The sequence below is a fragment of the Gavialis gangeticus genome, unplaced genomic scaffold (genome assembly GCF_001723915.1).
Source record: "Gavialis gangeticus isolate Ggan-Ray unplaced genomic scaffold, GavGan_comp1, whole genome shotgun sequence".
In the NCBI taxonomy this organism is placed as follows: Eukaryota; Metazoa; Chordata; order Crocodylia; family Gavialidae; genus Gavialis; species Gavialis gangeticus.
In genome coordinates this window covers 41,327,521-41,343,965 of record NW_017729000.1, presented here as the reverse complement: position 1 = coordinate 41,343,965, position 16,445 = coordinate 41,327,521, and the positions used below count along the sequence as shown (strand labels likewise).

Sequence of the window (16,445 nt, the reverse complement as noted above, 5' to 3'; positions counted from 1 at the left end):
TCAATAATCTAATGTACATTATCTGAACAATGCTTTTTTTAAAAATCGTCCTTGATATATGCAGATTAATTTAAGGAGGATGTGTTTCAATCTCTGTGGTGAAGTTTTGGTTATAACTTTAATTGGAACAATTCATAGAATCATTGCCTGGTTTAGGAATTGTAGAAGTAATAGCTTAACCTCCAGTGATGGTGTAAGACCTGGAAATTATCAAAGAAGGGTTTTCAGATCCCAGGTGGTATTTGCCAGACTGGCAGTTAAAGAAATCTCTCCATCTGGAGTCACTGTCAAATACAGAAACTCCCAGTGCCATTTTACAGTCCCTTTTCTGGCTACTTTATAGATAGCTTCACAATTCAGGAAAATGTAGCAAAATAGCCAGGTGTGTTGTAAACCTCTTGAGTGTAGCACAAATTCAGTTTCCTCAGGCTGGAATGACCTTATTTACTTTAGCTTATTATCTTGTGAGCTGCTTGATAGTGTCATTGCCCCCTCCTTTTCCTGTTTACAGTTATCGTGACCTCTGCTCCATGTTTATAATAACATGTGTTTACTAATAGGGTGATGGCATGCCACTGCCAAGTTTCTTCTGCTAACAATAAAGAAAGGGAAAATTGATATTTATGGAGACTGTGAGGGCTAGCTGGGCTCTCTCTCATGATTTTTATTGTAGTTGACTGCAAACTTTTCAAACATGAGGATCTGTATTTCATTGTGGAGAGCTGGTTTCCATTTCAATCTGGGTCCCATTATTAGTGTTTGGTTTACAATTCTGTAAGGTTATCCATGTGTAGATTCACACAAACAAATATGTTATTTATGTCTGCAGCTTTCACTTGTGTTATTTAAATCTTCACCTATTTGAAATAAGCTTGGAAACAGGTAAGAGGCATTACAACAATCTCCTTTCTAGTGGATAAGTATCATAAAAACACTGTCATAAGGCAGTTTAGTGAAAAAGGCTGGATTATGTTCATCTTCTACAAATCCCACCTGGCCACATTGGTAAGGAGCATTGTGAGAAGCTTGGATTGCCATTACTTGTGCTATACCTTTTCTTTAGTTCAGTGAAGGGCTTTGTTTCCAAGATGATAATCTGTAGTGCACCTTTTCTTGCTTTGTGATCTCATCACAGAATCACAGAAAATTGGGGCTGGAAGAGACCTCATGAGGCCACCTAATCCAACCTCCTGCTCATGGGAGGGCCATTCCTGTCTGAACCATCCCAGACAAATATTTGTCTGAACTGTATTTCCAATGGCAGAGATTCCACAACCTTTCTAGGTAATCATTTCCAGTGCTTAACCACCCTCATAGTTAAAAAGTTCTTCCTAATATCCAAACAAAATGGCTTGACATTGTGGTTTTTAACTTAATGGTATTCCCTGGCTTGTTATATGGTCACAGCAACAGTTCCCACTCATTACAGGGGAATGTTGAAATACTCAGAAACAGTCAAGGAGAACAAAAAGAAATTCCTTTCAAGAGGAAAAGATGTTGGTCAAAGATGTTTCGGGACCAAATGGTGTTAGGCACATCTATGTGTCTGACCACCCGTTGAATTAAGAAGAGCTGTTACGGCCTGACTTCTACTCTTATCTATACTGTTTTTATACTGATTCCATTCTATTGACTTCACTGCTGACAACTTACTCTGATTTGAGAAGAGAAGCAGCCACAGAATTTAGAAACATGAGGGTATTTTGCACTCCTCAGGAAAGTGGAAATCTCAGGGGCTTTGCTGTGTCATGCTTTCTAGGGCTGTGCAAAACAGCACCATTTCATTTCGACTTCTGTTTTGCTGTGTCTATGTGTGTGGCACAGCTGTTTTTCTATTCCTCCCCCAGAGCACTGGGATTGGAAGGGACCTGAGAGAAGGAAGACAGTCACTGGCCAGATACACAGTCAATAAGAGAGCAGTCCTTCCTGCCCCCCCACCCCCGCCTTAGCTTCTGTTTCCCTGCAAGCAAGCCCAGCTTTGAAACTTGAATCATTTCAAAACTTTCAAAATGTTTCGAGTGCCCTTGTTTCATTTCAAGGCTGTTTCAAAGCCTTTTGTTTTATTTCAGTTTCACAGTTTCAAGCTTGAAAGGAGTTGAAACAATGTTGAAACGAAACACCCAGAGAAATTTTGCACAGCCCTAGTGCTTTCTCTATTACACAAAGTCTGTCACCTAAAGAGACAGTAATTTTCCTTTGATCTGAATTTAGCATGTGGGTGTCAGGCTCATAGCTCTGTGCCCAGTTAAGCATCATCTGTGACTAAATGACCACATGAATAGACTTCACCTGTCATTCTAGGAAAGCATTTGGGATTATGTGGCTCTGAAGTAGGACTTGCCCTTAACTGAAATGATTGACAAGAGGAATGTTTATTCTCAGCCTGTTAAAACTTTGAAGAGTTTATTTTTCTCCTGAAATATGATGTTGCTTCAGTTTGTCTCTGATTCCTATGCTGTTTCTTGTAATACTAATATAAATACTATTAAATAGCAGCATTTGCTCTTTCCCTTCTATGAGTGTAAAACCCTTCTGTTTTGAATGAGTGTTTTTTTTTTTAATGAAGTGGCACTGATTTCTTCTTCAAAGAGACTGCTGTTCTGTCCTTACATTCTGGTAGGGATGGAAGCTCTTGGTTTCACCATGGATGAGGCTATATGACAAGGTCCTAAGCCACCCAACAGGGTTTAATTTGTTGGCAAAGCCCATAGAGCAGGTCTCATTTATCCCTGGGCTGATATCCAGGGCCTACTGAATGATTTAGTAAAATTATACCTATTTAGGAGATCTGTGACTGCTGTCTTTTGCTTTGTATTTCTGCCCTGTGGTTGGAGAAGGCAAAGTAGCCAACACAGAAATGGAGATGAGAATAACACATGAGCTCTAACAATAACAACTCTAAATGTTTTCTTAACATGGTTTTGTATAGGGACTGTATGCATCCCAGTTTGACGCTCCCTTGCCCTGCTCTGTGTTTCCATGCACACCAGTATGAGGTGGAAATATATTCTTATTAGGTTTCCATTTTCTACCAGTTTTTTATCACATTGACTACAGTGCAGAGAAATAGAGTATCGAGCCCCATGTTTGTGAGTGTATCTAAAATGCTTCCTGGGATTCTGTGGAGTGAAAGTAGCTTTTATAAATGGGAAGTACTGATCTTATTACAAAATTAATAATAGCTATTTGAATACAAAAGAAACTATACATTTCAACTAATGGCCCCAATGCAGACATGCGGGTGGATATTGCAACCATGCCAAGTCCCACTGAAGTCATGTGATTTAATCAATTGCCTCCGGCTGGCTGTTCACAGCACCAACAGGCATCAGAAGATGTACGTCAGCCCCAGTTCAGTAAAGGCAGAAAAGATAAAGTGCATAATCCTAGCATGTAGCTTGCCCATATTATATGAACTGACTTGCATGTGCTTATAGGAAGCACAGGGTATTTTAAAGAGACCACATGCCCTTAGCCTTCAGACACTCCAGTCCTCAACAGCCCCTCATAATTATATGTATTACCTTTTATAATGATGTTGATATGGCAAGTTCAAAAAATCCATTGAGCCAGCAAATGTGAAAACTGTTCCAAGTGGGGAGCCCTGCCACTCTTCTTCCACTGCCTGTACCTCCCCCTGGCTACTTTAAGGCACCTCATGCCATAAAGTATGTTTCATAATATTTCTGCAAGAGATTCTTCTTGGAGGATGTGACTCATCTATTCATAGCTGTTGGCATTTTCAGCTGGCAGCCAGAGGAAACTGATGAAATCAAATGCTCCTGAAAGCAAACCTCTTTGACAAAGCTATAGAGAAGACAGAGTTAATCAGAAGGAGTGGAAGCTGCATTTGGAAAAAAGAAATATTAAAACATTAGCTTGTGGCTGGCAATTTATTGCACTAGGACTATGATTTTACTACAGAACCTCATAAATAATGCTTAATTTAGAGTTTCCAAGGGTTAAATGAGGATTTTTAGGGACCAGACTGAAGGAAGCAAGGTCCATTGCATTACCACTGTCTAACTCCTTGGTCTTGTGACATCATGTGAAAATGGGTCATTGTTTTAGCAACCACCAAGAACTATGATATATCGTAGGGCATCCCTACACAAGGAAACACCTATGAAGGAGAGAGGGGTAGGAGCAAACCCAAAGATGCACCAATGGTGTAGTGCAAGGTTGATTTATGAGGATCCGGATAGGGATGTGGCTCTTTGTAGCTGTGTTTATAGCAGGTTAGGCTCTCATGCTGTCTTAAACTGAAACAGAAAAATCCTCAGCCAGCTATAGCCATTCTAATGCTAATGAAGCCAGTAAAGAGCTATATCCATTGACACCAGCCAAGGATCTAGTCCACTCCTCTTTACACAATTTCCTGGCCCTTTGACATCCTGCTGTGTATCTTGCACCACAGAAAAATCACCTCTGAATCTGCCCTTTAGTTTTTCCATAACAAAAGGTTTCATTTGACACCCATGTTATTTAACACCCATATGGGGTGTGTGTAGACAAACCTATATTTCCCATTTACACCAACACAACTCCATTTGCATTTGCATGACCCCCCGTGATTTCTCGCTGATCTAAAGTTCATTTAGCATCTTAAACTAACACTACTCTGAGATGTGTTAATTTGCGGAGCTCTCCAGTTACACCGCTCCAACTGTCGTTTTGTTTGTGCAAACAGCCGGAGACTCCAAAGACTTCTAATTCACCGCGAGGGGCGCTGTGTTCTGCCCTTTAGCCAGTGGTGCTGCTGTGTGTTCTTTTTCACCTTCCTTTACTTCTCATTCCTCCTTCCTCCCTCACAGCATGCAGTTCAGGTCAGAATGGGTCTGCTCAGACAAATTATTATTTTTAAATGGGGGAGACAAATAATCCCTTAATTTTCTACCCCCTCTTAATTCTTCCACCCCTCCCCCGCCACCTGTAATATATGTCCTTCCCCCCCACCCATGTACCCTCCTGTCCTCCCCATGTACCCTCCACCTGAGACACCCACAGCCCCTGTCGTGTGCTGCCACTGTAGTAGACATAGCTCCCGATGACAGCTGCAGCATCACTGTAAAAGTAAGTTTTTTGCAAGCAGTTTGAAACTTTGGAGTGAGTGGTTACATGACTTCCTCCAATATGGCAATATTGCAAACCTGCTGAACTTCATCACATTCCTTTTCAGAACCACGGCCAAAAGTCCAGGGGCAGGATGCTGCCTGCCAGACCCGATGCCCAGGATATGCAGCGTCCCAAGTGATATTTAGGTAACATATCCCACCGACCTTGTGTGTCAGAGTGGGGGGAGGGGCAAATGTCCATTTTTTTTGACTGTGCACCAAACACCCCTCCTCTTCCTGTTCTTCATTTTTCCCCCTCCTCTCAGAAAACTTTTGTGGGCGGAACTCACCGGGGATGGCAACCAGCCCACAGCCCAGTGACAAGGAGAGTAGAGTGAAGATAGTGAAGAGGAGTAGAGTGAAAATATCTTCAGATTTTTTTTTAATTTTTACATTTTGTATATATTTTATATTGTTAAGTTGTATATAGTTATTGTTAAAGCTGCAACATTTTCAGTAAAGTGTTTATTTTTGCTCTATATATGTGTCATGTTTTCTTTGGAGTGGGTGGTTGGGTTGATTTTCAGAGACAGCGCCCACCTCAGCGTGTTGGGGATACTGTGCTTATGGGTTTTAAGGGAGTCATGGCATTATTAAAAAGAGTTGCAAAGAGTTGCAGGACAAACTGTTATCGGAGGGAGGGAGGGAGGTTGAATGCTTGTTAAGTCCTAGCTAGGATGCAGTGCAGCCAGCATGTCTTGTAAGAAAAGAGACCAAACAACCCCACCCACCCCCAGTGGGAAGCAGGCAATCTGCAAAACTTCTCCATGCATGGACCTCCTGGGGCCTTTAGCCTTTAGCAAGTCTTTAAAGACTTTAGTAAGTCTTTAATGCATTATAATGCATTTCATATGCATGGTCGCCAAGTGGGGTGGAGGGTTGGGGTTAACGCCAGCTGCCGCAGCTCCAAAACAGCTTCTTTTTTCTGAGTTTTTTTCTTTGCAGGCTGTACTGTTATGGGACGTGGGATGCAAAAATGTGCTTCAGAGGGCAGAAGTGGGGGCAGGGGGTGGGGAGACTTTGAAGGCAGGATGTAATATGCTGTTGGCATCAGGCTTTAAAATGGCCAGCAGGGGAGGGGGCGGGGGAATTCTACTTTCTGTTATCCTTATTTATTTAAAATCTTCCTTCCTTCCGCAAGTCAGAGAAGAACCTCAAGGAAACAGAATGGTGGGTGGGTGTCAGAAGACATGTACCTCAGTCCAAATTTGCTGGGACATGGCCAGTAACCAGGAGAAGGGCGAGAAGACTATGAAATAGGCCTGCAGAACTTGTGCAAATTGAGCTGATGCTTGGACCAAAGCCAGCGAAAAAAGCTCAGCTTAACTTCCTTTGCTGCCAGCAACAATTCGAAGTTACTAGGGTGCAATGGAGAGGTGTAAGGCAGAGGTGGGCATGTGGAGCAAAGAGCCCACAGGTCTGGGCCTACTACCCGGACCCTTGAGGTCTTGGCTAGCAACCAAGAAGAAAGCCCCTGCAAGGTGTAAGGCAGAGGTGGGCAAGTGGGATGAACAGCCTACTATCCAGACCACAGAGGTCTTCACCAGCAACCAAGAAGAAGGCCTCCGCAATTCAGAAAAGAAACTCAAGCCTCAGCTTCCTTAATAGAAGGCCTGACCTGTGCCCCAAGCCCTCTGCAGCAATAAATGAAATGCACTTGCAGAACTTGTCCAGCTCACACTGATGCAGGACATGGCCAGTAACCAGGAGGAGGGTGAGAAGACTATACAAAATGGGCCTGCAAAACCTGTGCAAAATTGAGCTGATGCTCGGGCCAAGGCCAGTGAAGAAGCCTCAGCTTCTGTCACTACAGTGGTCATAGCTCAGGACCACAGCTTCCTTTGTGGCCAGCAATGATTCAAAAGTTACAAGGGTGCAATGCAGAAGTGCAGAGGTGGGCAAGTGGGGCAAAGACCTGGGTCCAGTCATGATTGTGCCCTCATGCCTGCATGCCTCTTGTGACCTTGACATAAACAGGCCTATTCCTCCTACTTTCCAGCCTGTCTATCATCCTTCGCTCCAACCAAATGTCAGTTAAGTCCTCCAGTTCTTCTTGGGTCTAGTTGGGTCCATGGGCACTGGAGGTATCAGCCTCCTGGGCCATCAGCTCCATACTGCTGGCCTTGGCTTTCTGAGGCATGGTGAAGCAGTTTGTGGTCAGCAGCACGAGTGATTTGTGAAAGGGAGCTGGCATTTTTTTTGGGGGGGGTGTCTTTGTACTTAGGCTGTGCTTGCATGGGGGTCTGAGAAAATTCCAAGGATTGCGAAGTCATTACCTGTAAGTATGAAAACACCCAAAGGTGATGAAGCCCCCAGTTTAACAACAAAAAGTTCTGGTGATGATGTAAATAAGGCCACTGTACTTTGGGATGGCTGCTTAATGGCCCTCAATGCTGCAAAAATCAATACCTGCTTGTGCAAAATAATTTTATTACAGAAGCACAGCCTATTTTCCCTAAAGTGGCACAAGTTTTGAGTAGCCTATATTACCAGGAGAGGAACTGGCAAAATGCTTTTTGTTTGCAAGCTTGATTACATCAGAACACCAGTGGCTGCTAAGCTCAGGATGAAAGGATAGCAAAAGCCCCAGTGACCCAGGGTGTCAGAGTGAAGTGTTGAAAAAGCAGCTACACCAAACTCCAGACCACATAACACCCTACAGTCCCTGCCCCACATCTGCTGAGTACAGACAGGTGAGAAGCCGCTGCTGATGGAGAGGGGTGAATGGAGAATGAGGATGAAATACAAGATGATGGAGAACAACGCAGTGAAGAGTCCTTCAACATGGAGAATATGGAGGACATGGATGAGCAGGAGGAGGAAGAGGAAGAGGAGAAGGTGGCAGTACTGCTTCTGCAAATGCTGTTTACCTGGGGATTACTTCTGGAATGCTTGAGAAGGATAGAAACTGTGCTACAGTGTTTAGTGGCAAGATGTGCTCCTGGTTAACAGCATTAATCACAATAATAATAAGATGCTACAGGTACCCAGAGGGCTTGGAATACCCAGAGGAAAGCAAAGAAGTGGAATTTGACCAGGCTCCACTGAGAAACCTGAGGAGGACCAGAATCCACACAATGGGGGCCTGCAAGAGCAGCTCGGACTAGTGGAAATGAATTGTGCTGATGACTTGGAAAGACCAGCAGTGGCTGGAGATGTTCCAAATGAAAAGGGAGACAGTCTATCATATTGTCTAGATGCTGGGGCCCCACATCGCGAGGCAGGACACTAACATGCATTGGGCCATCCCACCAGAAATAAGGGTTGCAATGGCCATCATGAAACTGGCCAGCCCCTCCAGCCTCCGCTACATCACAAGCCAATTTGGCGTAGCTGTCTGCACAGTCAGGCTGGCAACCCATGAGGTATGCCAGCTGCTTAAGGAGACTGCAAACAAAATTATCTGCCTGGAGAATCTGCAGCAAGTCATAAATTACTTTAATGAGAAGGTGTTCCCAAACTGCGTGGGGGCTTTAGACAGCACTCACATCCCAGTGCTGTGCCCTGCGGAGAGGGGGAGGACTTTTACAAACAGGAAAAGGTATGCCTCTGTGATCCTGCAAGCCATGGTGGACCACTGGGGCTGGTTCACAAACATTTATACCAGGTGGGCGGCAGCATACATGATGCATGCGTGTTCAGAAACTCCCCTCTGCCTAGCCTCATGGAGAAAGGACACAATGCCCCCAGTGTGGAGGAGACAGTGATCTGTGGTGTCACCATTCCCCTGGTTATATTAGCAGATGCTGCCTACCCCGTAAAGCCCTGGCTCATGAAGCCTTATGGAGGGAGTGTCACCATCCTGCAGAAGCTGGTTTTTAACTACCATCTGAGCAGTTGCAGGATGGCTGTGGAATGTGTGTTTGGCCGACTGAAAGAATGATGGAGAGTGCTTATGTGCTGGCTCGAGATGGAGCAAAAAAATATCACGGCCTTTATAGTGGCAGCCTGCATGCTGCACAATATCTGTGAGAGCCTCAGAGAGGTTTTCAAAGAGTCATGGGAAGAAGAAGCGAGACAGGCAGTGGCCAGACAACAGAGACATGTCCGGGCAGCAGCAGCACAGGGACCAAGGAAATATCCTCAAGGAGAGGCTGATCGGGTGGCCCTTGTGCATGATTGTCTGGCAGGATATATTGCTGACAACAACACCTAGGAGTGCTTTGTTCTTTCTCTTGGTTATGTTAAATTAAATTCATTTACACTTTAAATCTGTGTCTGTCTACAGGGGCATGCAGTGTTGCAGATGGGGGGCGGAAGGGGGGACAGTCAGGGGAAAGGGGAAGAAATCTGGACTGGGTTAGGGTTTACTGCTTCCAAACTGTGAGTGGTTTGGGAGAGGGGGGCTTTATGCACTATCACCCACACCTGAATGAGACCCCCCACCCCCAACGTGGGTGAGAAAGTTACCTATAGCTCTTGGTGGGCTAGGCGGATGCTGGGGGGACCAAGCCAAACAACAACCCACATTTTCAAGAACATTCCAAAAACATTTATAAAACAATTCACAACACAACTCCAAAAGCCATATGTGGCACTACACAAACAGATTGATGGTGTACCTGGGCAGGGAACAGGAGGGTTCTAATGGGAGCCCCCATTGGAAACTGTAGGATGATCAATGAGCTCAGGAATGCTGGGAAATGTAGCACAAAAAAAACAGGAATAAAAAGGCCAAAAGAGTTCACCATTACCAGCATCAACAACAGCAATCACCAATCAACCGGGCAGCAGCAAACACCCCACCCACCCACTACTCAAAACTCTGAATATTTTATGATATTATAGCAGTTATCATAGCAGCTATAGTAAATGAAAGAAAAAACACATATATTTGTAACATGGTGGGATGGGAAGGGAAAGGAATGGGAGGGAAGGATTCAAGTGGCTTGTCTTTCAGATTAGGATGGGGTCTTTGGGATTGTGTACTGACAGAGAGAGACCAGACCGACTGAGCATAGGCAGGTGCAATTGGCAAGGATTTTGGGGTGACCATGACCGTGTCCAGGGGAGACTTCTGGTGAGAGTCAGGACTGCCCAGTGAGAGTCCAGGGGTGGGGACTGCGGAGTCCAGATGGTTTACATGTGCCTCCTGCTGTAATAGATTAGGAAAGACATTTACATGGGGTAAATTGGTATTTGACTCCCCCTACTGAAATCTGTGGGGAATGACACATGAGGCTTAACTCACTCAAAAGCACCACTTGTGAGAACATGAGCACTGTGTCGTGCAAACAGAAATGCACCACACCAAAAAAAAAAAACATTAAAATTTTCAAGCACTCTACATTAATACCTGTGATGTCTACACATGCCCCATCATGTCATTCTTACAGTCTCCCTCTTGGTACAGGTACACTTAGAGCTCATTGGCCACCACACAAAACTAATGCCTTTGTGCCACCACACAATTTTGAATGCAATGTAGGGGATTTAAACTTATACATGTTGCTTCAATGATTGGTTGATCTGCTTGCTGTAAATTTCACTTAGGTCCCCCAGGATTTAGGCACTTCCGTGGTACCAATCTGGATCACAACAGAGCTTAAGCAGGAATGGAGCATCTAGATGATCAAAGTGGATCGCATCTAAGTATTCTTAGAAACCCAAATATATGTGCCTTGGAAACACTGCAGTCCAAAATGGAAACACTATCTGAATTTGGCTGCCTGAACTTTGTGAAGTAGGACTAATCTGAGTCACTCTTTGGAACAGAGGCACCTAAATTGAGCCAAAGTCCCATTTAAACATTTATGAGACAAAACTGGATCTGGCCTTAAGTATCTGGGGTGCCTCTATGCAAGGCTGAACTAGGCTACTGCACAGTAAGCATGCATGTCTACATGTGCACGTGCTAACTACACAGTAAAACCCCTTAAATCACACTTAAATTTGCTACCTGCAAATGCAGGTAGCAAATTTAAAAATGCGGGTAGCAAATTTAAGTGCAATTAGTTACTGCTCAGTAACAAACATGTAGACGTGACCTGAGAGCAAGTTTGCTCCCAGGTCAGCCCAACAACTGGGGGGCCAGCCCCAGGGCTCCAGGCTGGGAGCCTCTCCTGCTTCTATGACAGCCCCCATGTCAGGCTCTAAAAGCCTGAAGATATTTTCAGCCCTGGGGCACACCTACAGGGAGCCTGAGGGCACTCGAGGGCCTGTGTCCCCCTGGGCAGGCCACAGCCTAGCTGTGGCAGCCTGCCTGTACCCCTGCACCACTGCCTGCCTCCATACTGCCATGTGGCTGGCAGGACCACCCCATCCAGGGCTGCAGGGTGCAGCAGGCTGCTTCAGTCTCTGGCTAGGCTTTTCAGCCCCCACGGCCAGTTGCAGGCAGCTTCTGTCTGGCAGGGCCAGCTCCACCTGCCCACAGTGTACCCCCAGCAGCCTGCCTGGAGCCTGTAGGTTCTGTGGGGCATTGCCTCTGCCATGTGGCTGCCTCTTCCCTGCCATGTCCTTGAACTGGGAGCAGCAGGCAGTTCTCCAGGCCCAGCAGCTCAGGTACAACTGCACAGGGGTCCAGAGAGCCAGTGCAGGACCAACGATGGCATCCTCCCTGACAGCAGATGTGCCCACAGCTGTGCCCATCACCCAGGGCTCCAACTGGACCAAGGAGGAGACTTGTGACCTCATGCTGATATGGGGTGAGGCAGAAGTGCAGTGCCAGTTTGAGTGGGATGGCCGCTCCAATGTGTACATCTGTGAGGCCCTGTCAGGCAGATGTGGGAGCATGGGCACAATCGGTCAGTGCAGCAGTGTTGCACAAAAGTCAAGGCCTTGCAGGTACAGTGGGTTACCATGACTGACGACAATCATTGGTCCAACAATGCTTGTAATTCCATGCCCTTTATGCAGCAACTGATGGCCATCCTTGTGCCCTGGGACCCAGGCCACAGCCATGCAGTATACAGCAGCACAGGTGGCCTGCGCAAGCCCCTGCCCCAGCATGGCACCCAGACAGGAGGCACAGCTGTCCATGACACTGCCAGCTGCCGGCAGTACCAGCTCCTCAGGGGGTGCCCCCAGCCAGGCACCTGCACACTGTGCCCCATGGTCTGAGGACAGCAGCCAGAGCTGTACGCTGTTGTTGACAGGCAGGACTGTGCAGAGCTGCCAGCCACGTGGTAAGGCCCACACTGGGAGGAGGGCCCTCGCTGCCCTAGCCCCCTCCCCGCCGCTGGCTCTGACACTGCCCCCAACCCTGTCTAGCCCACCCACACTCCCCTGTCTCTGGGTCCCCCCCACAGCATGCAGAGAAGTGGGACACAGTGTAGAACTTTATTGAGCAGCCTGTACCCCCACAGCTAGGTGGGCATGGGCCTCTTACATGCCAAGGAATGCATCAATGCCAGCAGCAAAGTCCTTCTCCCCAGCGGGGGAGGGACATGTAGCACAGCCACAGGTAGCCCTGAAGATGGCAGCACAGGGTGTGAGGCAGCCCAGGCTTGCTTCCCATGTTGTCATAGCTCACAGTCGTATACTAGGTGCTCAGGTATGCCCAGGGCACCATGAGGATCAGCAGTAGCAGGGTGTAGTGGGTTGGGCACCCCTTGGTCTGCACAAATGGCTCATCATGCACCACCTGGGGCATGCAGAGCAGGGGCATGCTTGGAGTGTAGTGGCAGCATAGCAGGGGGCTGGCCCCCGTGGCACCTACCCAGAGAAGCCCCCTGCTAGGGGGTTGGGGGCATGGTCAGCTCCTCATCCCCATTGTCCAGGAGCCCTGTGCCCCCCAAGCCCAGGAGTCACAGCTTAGGTGGCAGATCAGCAGAGCATTTGGCCTGCAGGAGGAAAAGGGGGGCAGTGAGGGCTGGTGCTGCCAGAAGCCTGCCCTGTCCTGCCCTGGGAATGGGGCAGAGAAGGCAGGCTGCCTGCGGCCAGCAGCCAGCAGCCCACCAGCCACAGGGGAGCACACAGGGATAGGGAGGCTTTGCTAACAGCCACCTAGGCCATCAGGGCCTTCCCGATTGATGGCTGCCTGGGCCCGGGCCTTCCCAACTAATGTACCATGGCCCTTAGACACCCATGCATGACTGACCCCCAATCTGAAGCCAAGCAGTGCATGGCTCCTGGTACAGAGTATCTTATCCCTGAAATGTTGAAAACTTTGACAAAAAGCTTCTGTCTCATAGCTCTGTAGGTCCTGCAGCTAGATGTGGTGGAAGAGACCACACTTGGTAGTGGAGATGCAGCCTCAGGGTTGCCACCACCCACACCCTGGGTGCAATGGATGTGCTGGCTCCACCAGAGGTGGATAGTGAACTGATGACAGTGTCAGAGGACCATCTGGAGGGTTCTTGGGCCTGGTGGGCAGAGGACATCACCTGTGAGGATGCGCGGGGCTGGGCAAACACAGAGTTTTGGGCACAGCTCCCGGCCCTGGAACATGAGTGGCTGGACTTGCTCAGGGATCAAAATGACATCTTGGGCTGGGCAGTGCACGCCATGGATGATGGCCAGTGGGTGCTGGACACCTTTCTAGCTTTGGCAGTCACCTTTCTGTTGCCCATGGCCCAGCCCCCAACCCGAGCCCTGCCTGCCCCCTGGCAGCTGCCCATCACCCAGAAGCAGGTGCCTGCCTGGGCCTGGGAGGAGAGTCTGGGCCACCTCCAGCTACCAGGAGCCTCTGGCCCAACCCCACCCTGGGTGCCACACCACCCAGCCCCCCCCCCACTCACCCTGGCTCATGCGCCCAGGTCTACTGTTCACCCCAGCTCCATACAGATGCAGAGCCAGAGCTGCCTGCAGCAGGACCAGGACTGCACACCAGCCCTGCAGGCCTTGGACAACACCTATCAGAGGAGGACCCACTGTTGCCCCTGGGTGAGCCCTCCATCCACTGCACTCACCGTAGCATCTGCACCTGTAGGGAAATGGCCAGAGGCTGTGGTGCTGGCCACCTGCCCCTGGGCTGTGCCCTCTTGGTGCCTCCACTCCATGGCTCTCACTCTGGGACACCACAAAAAGCACCTTTTGCCCAGTTTGCACAGGGAAAAGGGTTTTTTTATTGTTGGTGGGTGGGGTGGGCTGTGGAGGGACCCTGTTTGTTGGGGAGGGAGGGAGAAGGGGAGTTTATTATTGGGAAGGGAGGGAAATAAAAACTTGTTCTTCTGACATGTCTGTAGTGAGCTTGGTGTTGGGGTGGGCAGGTGTAAGGGGTCCGTGGCTGGTGGTGCCAGTGGGCTAGAGGAGGGAGTGCTGGAGGAGGTAGTTGGCTAAAGCCTCTAGCCCCGATGCTTTGGCCCTGCTGGTGGGTATATGGCTCTCTTGGTACCTTGGAGGGTAGGGGCCCACCACTGTTGCTACCCCAGCAGGTGGTGCTCTCACTGCCAGGTTAGTCTTTGAGTTAGTGTTAAAGCTACAGTGATTTCATGTTACAAAAGTAGGAGCACATTTTTCATGGACTTGAGATGGGCACAATAGGATCACACATAGGTACTTAATTCCACTAAAATGTCTAACAGATGGAGTAGGATCTGGCCCTTAATCTGTTTTGTATGCTTGTGAAATGTCCCTCTTGTTAGTATTGTTGTTGTTGAGTATTTACATGATGCTTGTGCCAACAGGCTACAAGCAAATATGTGTCCATTGTGTTAAGTGCTGCACAAATGCATCGTGGATGATGGCACTTCCTTGAATACTAGAGCACGAGACTAATGTATGCTTTCAGTGAACATTCATGTAAATAGCAAAAAATACAGCTGAAGTAGATTAGCTTTTAAATCAGGAAACAAGAAGAAATATTGGCAGCATTTTCCAGTTCTTGTCATAGTGATCTGATATTTGTTCTGGTGACGTGAAATGTGCTGGTGACCCATGTCTCTGCATATTAAAACATGAAGGATGTACTAACTGTCCTTTACTGCTTGGAAAATCTCAAACCCAAGTTTCTGCTGTTCACTTACAAAACCTACCAACCTGCACATCAATCCCAAGGCATGTTCTCAGAAGGAAATGAGAAGGAGCTGCAAATTCCATAGATGAACAGCAGACTTTGGGTTCTGGGACTGCTGGTATGGCAGATACAGCCCATTGTTGTCTGAGCACATTTCTTTAGAATAACCCACCAGCTTGTAAAAAACTTCAGTTAGGTTTTGCATAGCACTTCTGATTAGAATTGAGCAAGCCTGTGATAGTTTGATTGACTCCTATTTGCAGAAGCAAACTCAGTTAAAAAGGGAGAGAGCTTGACCCTAGTTTTATCTGTTTCACACCTGGCTCCATCTCTGATGGGCCAGCTAAAAAACCCTGGGGATTCAAGCCCCCCACACTTTATTTAAAGTCAATACATGATTACTCCAGATAGATTTGGCCCTTAACTGGGACAGTGCTTTTCTTCACGCAAATGGGGGGGTCTTTCTTCATGCATATCATACTGATTTTTCAAGTGTTTTAGGTTCAGACTTCACTTAGGGTCTGAATGGACAAAATAACTGCACAAGTAAAAACAGGAGGGGGCTTGCCATGCATTACACTGATCTACTCCCACTGTTTTGTGTCTGCTGTGTGAAGCAGTGGCTAAACAGTGGTAATAGCTCAGGTATTTAATTCAGAGGTAAACTTCCCTGATTCATTTTTCACTTACTTACAGGTTAGAAATGATACATGAAACAGTTACTGCTGATCAGATGACACATGGAACAGGTAAGCCTGCCTTCCCACCCCCTTTCAACTGAGTATGATTGTTTCATCTGTCTACATCCTAATTTTAAGTCATTCTTCTCCCATACATTCTGTTCTTCTAAACCAGTGTTTTATGGTAATGGAATGAGGGCTTATGACGCAGGTATCTCCCATTCTGTTAGGCATTACTCAGACACTTAGTAAGACACCACAGAGCTTATAGCATACTTCCATAGATGATCAAGAAAGGTGGCATGCTACTTTAATGGCATTCCCTTACCATCATGGGATGGATGCTCCTTTTACATATATAACTGAAGAAATCGCATGTGCAAAAATCACTAGGTCACTCCAAAAGCACTAGGAAAAGCTGTATTTCCCTGGCCTAAATCATTATACCTCCTCTGCTCGGGCCTGTAGGCGAGCTGTTAGGAAGGCCAAGTCGGGCATGGAGCTCGGACTGGCGTCCAAGATTAAGGATAACAAAAAGTCCTTTTTCAAATATATTGGGAGGATGAAGAAGGTGCCGGGTAATGTGGGACCCCTGCAGGATACGCTGGGCAATCTGGTGGTTGCGTCAGAGGAGAAAGCGGACCTCTTTAACCAATTCTTCACCTCCGTTTTCTTGTGCAGGGACCGGGACTTCCCTGCTGTGATAGAAGCCGGACTCGAGGGGATCGCCTTCAGACCTCAGGTTGGGGAGGACCG

The 16,445-nt window shown here is 47.3% G+C and overlaps 1 long non-coding RNA gene across 1 annotated transcript in view; it reads right to left on the bottom strand.

The window, feature by feature from the left end:
* Nucleotides 1–2,042: 2,042 nt before the first annotated feature.
* LOC109290152 overlaps nt 2,043–16,445 on the bottom strand; it is a 15,767-nt gene continuing 1,364 nt past the window's right edge. The window contains exons 2-3 of the long non-coding RNA XR_002095546.1: nt 15,814–15,816; nt 2,043–2,052 (exon numbers count right to left, since the gene is read on the bottom strand). This is a non-coding gene — a long non-coding RNA (uncharacterized LOC109290152). The remainder of the gene's footprint in view (nt 2,053–15,813; nt 15,817–16,445) is intronic.